General features: G+C 37.9%; 1 long non-coding RNA gene across 1 annotated transcript; it reads right to left on the bottom strand.

Moving 5' to 3' along the window:
• Positions 1–557: 557 nt before the first annotated feature.
• Positions 558–1,001, bottom strand: LOC137028956 (uncharacterized). The gene is made up of 3 exons (XR_010896235.1): positions 945–1,001; positions 761–813; positions 558–616 (listed from the first exon to the last, which is right to left on the bottom strand). It is a non-coding gene; the product is annotated as an uncharacterized lncRNA (long non-coding RNA).
• Positions 1,002–4,418: the final 3,417 nt, after the last annotated feature.

Genomic DNA, 4,418 nt, shown 5'->3' with positions numbered 1-4,418 from the left:
TATGTCCACCCTGTTACAGGAGATTCTTATAGTGCAATGTGTAAATTGTTGGACGTTTTAAACCAATAAAGCCCTACTAACTCGGGAAGAACAACATATTAGCAGAAGATTAACATTTAGGAAGAATTTGTATATAAATAGATATGAACAGATATAAAATCTATTTTAAAAAAATCATTTTCATGCCCAGTATTAATTGACACAACATGCTATGTTTTACGCTATTAGATAAGTCTTCCAAAAGTGAGGAAAAGAGAGAAAAGTTTATGACTGATTCTTACTTTTTTTCTTGGAGTTACTTTCCCTTACTAGTAAAAACAGCTTAATTCTGCTTTAAACTGTTCCATTCATGCTTGGGTTTTACACAAACAACCCCACTGTCATAAAATACCACAAAATGAAGTTCATAAGACAAGTTAATGAGGAACATGTTCATCCAGCCAATCAACATCAGAAGACACATATATAAACCACCACTTACCTTAGTCCTGCGACTGTTTTCCGGAATCCTTCCACCACCCGACCCCAACTTCTCTGCTGGTTTTTCTCTAACCAAGCCGAGTTTCAGGTCAAGTCGCTAGATCGAGCCCTCCAGCAAGTCAAATATGTTTATTTCCTATTCAATTCAAAGATTATTTGAACATGTGAATTCATAAATTATCCTTTAACTATTGAGCAAAATAGCATTCACATGTTTCTAGTTTCCACTATTAAAGGGATAATTGACTAAAAAATGAAAATTCAATCATTATTTACTCACAGTTGTGTTTTCGCTTGTCCATATATTGGCAGTGAATGGTGACCACCTCCAAGCTATAAAAAAAGATGCAAAAGTATCATAAAATGCCACTCCTGCCAAATATTCCAAGTGTTCTGAAGGCACATGACAGGGTTTAACAAGAAACAAAGCAAAATGTAATCTATGATTTAGCAAATATCTTCACCTTGGCCATTGCTCTCCTGTTCATTGGAGAGCCTGAGAGGCAAGCAACATTTCCAGCCAATGTGCTCAGTAAAAGCATGTGCGTTTCATTTTTGGGAAATCTACACAGAAACGTATAACTTCTATTAACACAGTAATGTCCATGGGTTTATAGAAGAAAAGTAAAATAACATTTGTATATCCGCTCCTAGAAGCTGCCTTTTTCTGCTAAGTAGATTAGTATAGTCACATCACATACATGGACATACAAACATATAAAATGACACTTCACACTTAATTAAAAAAAAAAAAAAGTCTCTAAGGATTTCACTCACATCCAGGTCATTGCTTGTGTAATCAACATACATAAGTACAAACGCCCACTCACAAACACAAGCAAAACTAACAAATAGTTTTTACCACGCATGACCTTTAAGCTTGTCAACCAGTGATATGCTTGAAATAACACTTATACAATTAAATAACACTCAGTTGCTGCACAGCTTTCTGTACTATGTGAATATATACCCACAATGCAAATTACAATCACAGCATTCTTGCCAATTAATGTCTGGTTTAAGATAAGACATTAATAATGGTCGTCACTATTGGACTTTGCTAATAGGATTATCTTAAATGATTGTAGTCATCACATGACTATTATCACATTCATCTCAGCCCAGGAAAGCAGTTTTTTCTTCCTTTTTGATGAGTCACTGCTGTAAAAGCCATTGGATATGTCACTCATAGATGTATCCATTATACAATCACTGCCGGAAAACGTGGGAGTTTAAACTTGAAATTCACTGTCTTTCTATTGTAAAGAGCAAAGTTCAAGACCTTCGTAAATGTGCTGATTTTTCATAATATTTTCCAAACAGTTACCATTTGTGTATTTGTTCATGTGAAATAATAAAATATGGGCCTACTATTCATTAGAAGTACTATAGGAAGGATATTCTCCAGATTCTAATTTTAAACCTTTCCTGATCTTATGGTTTCAGTTCACTGTTCTAATCAGATCGAGGGAGTGTGACCTTATAAATAAAAAGCCCCCACTAAAGCAGCCATCCTCATTCAGATGGATACGAGTAACATAAAAAGGTGTTTAAGTGTGACTGCATTAACTTTAAAATGAAAAAGCATGTGAATTTCTATTGTAATAAACAGATGTTGTGGTTAGTGCAGAGCCTATTGAAAATATGGATAAAGTCATATTGTAATAATGTGCTTACTAGTCACAGTCGGGAGCCATATTTTTTTTTTTCTTGAGACCAGTGACAATGTAAAAAATGTAAATGTCTGAGAGGTGTGCCTTTATCAAGACAGAACATCCCCAAACCTTTTTGAACAATTCATTTTCATGACTTTTCCATGATTGCAAGATTGGTTCTTGTAATTTTTTAAAAATACATTTCCAAGACTTTTTTCTGGGACTGAAAATCACAATTTTAAAATTCCTATATATTTATCCTATATATATATATTTTTTTTTTTTTTTTTTTTAAAGAGATGTTTTCCCAAATCAGGGGCTTTTATGACACTCAAATGGACTTCTGTTTTGTTTTCTGCTTGCACACAAGTCATACCTGTAAATACTGAGCCAGTTTGTAGTTCTTTAAAAGGTGGGCTATGTCATTTAACCAGTTGTCTCTAAACACTAAAAGCAGAACCTGTCTTGTCACAAACGAGGCTAATATCACTTGACCCGGTTTACTCGCTCCCTCTTTAAGCGTCTAAAGAGGCGGGGGAAGGTCACGGAGGGGATTCCCCGTGACGGCAAAGCAAGGAGCGAGTTTCCCTCCGCGCGCGCACCCTTTCCATACCTAGCCCCAGGTCTCGCGACGCGGAACATGTTCCCCTCAACTACAGACCACCACCTAATGTACTACTGGACTTCTTGAAGTTGGGAAATGGTCAAAATATAAACGAAAGTTTGTATTTTGGCAAACATAAATACATAAATATAACAAGACAATTGCTCGCTACAATATATCTTTATCCAGGCATGTATATGGTTTATTTTCAGATATGGACCTAATGTCTGTGCTTAGCAAGAACAGCCTTATTTACAGCTTCTTTGCAACAGCTTTTCGTGAGCTGTGGAAGAAAAATTACCTGTGGTCTTTTACCGACTAGTCCTGCTGCTCAATTGACAATGCATCGGTTAACGATATAAGAAAAATTCTTAGCGATATTTTGTCGCGAGACTTAGCTTAGTACGAACTGTCCCTTTTTAAACGGTTGCTTTTCTATATACAAAAACATTTAGCACAACAACCGAAACCTGTTTAGTGTCCTCGGGACGTCCGAACTTATACTGTCCAGCTTTTCCGTAAAGCCAAAGCGAGTTAAACAACATGGTTAGAAGTGAGAGACCTGCGAAAAAAGCTTCATTTTGAGCCAACGGGCAGCGAAATTACCCGAGGCTATCAGTTCTCTACTTTCTCCCATTACAGTATGGGGATATCATAAGGTTGTTCCCTGGTAAGTGGTAACGGGGACACGCTTCCGCTAAAAATACCTGTCTACGACTATATTTGGATTGGCTGGAACACAATCAAATGTCTAAAATAAACGGACCCGCCCCGGCGCAATGAATGAAGGATCTGCTATCTCACACCCCGTGCCACCCGCTGCTAAATTTAGTAACATCGCTTGCGTCAATCACGCGCCTCAGTGCGTCAAGTCCTCACCCCGCCTCCGGGAGCTGATCATTGGCCAGAATTAGAACGTGGCCAAGAAATTACGCGTCTTGTGATTGGCTGTTGATGTTTTTTTTTTAAGTATGGTGTACGCTAGCTATATTTAATCCTTTGTTTAGTGAGCACGGCGGAGGCACTCTGGGGTTTTAAATCAACACAAACTCAGTCTTATCATTTATATTTGATTATTTTATTATATTTTTTGTTTGCACTGGGGTAATGTGACATTTAGTACAGTAACAAAAAGGGCGTTTCTATCTAGTCTGCTTGTTCAGTGGAAGCTTGCCTACCAGTATTTTTAGGAGAAAGTTCACATGCGCACACTTTCATACAACGTGTGTAGCAACTTTGGACACTTTAATAAACGCGTATGGTCACAAACAATATGGTTACAGAGAGTATTTCACATAGTGAAAAACTGAAGAGGCCGCACTTATGTGCATTAGGCTATTATCAATCTATTCGTATTATAAATCGGCAACTGCTAAGAACATTTAAAATCGTTTCATGAGCTCTGAAATTATTCTGACACGAATTACGTTGTTAATTTCCACTAGCAAGTAGTCGACAACATGCCCTACCGCGCGATTTCAGAGAACCCCTGACAAAGAGTCAGAAGATTATTCCTTCCCTTCTCTCTCTCTCTCTCTCTTTCTCTCCTGGCATGGACTGTACGGCTTACTGTACCAGCAAGGCCGGGGGAGCGCATTGCACGCTCGACGTCACCTCTCCCATGGCGTCACATTGACGTAGTGCATTCCAGACTAGAAAGGCTGGACATAAATGTGCTA

This window comes from Chanodichthys erythropterus, chromosome 2 (genome assembly GCF_024489055.1).
Source record: "Chanodichthys erythropterus isolate Z2021 chromosome 2, ASM2448905v1, whole genome shotgun sequence".
In the NCBI taxonomy this organism is placed as follows: domain Eukaryota; kingdom Metazoa; phylum Chordata; class Actinopteri; order Cypriniformes; family Xenocyprididae; genus Chanodichthys; species Chanodichthys erythropterus.
Note: the sequence above shows the minus strand (reverse complement) of the source record. Positions and strands in the feature narration are given on the sequence as shown.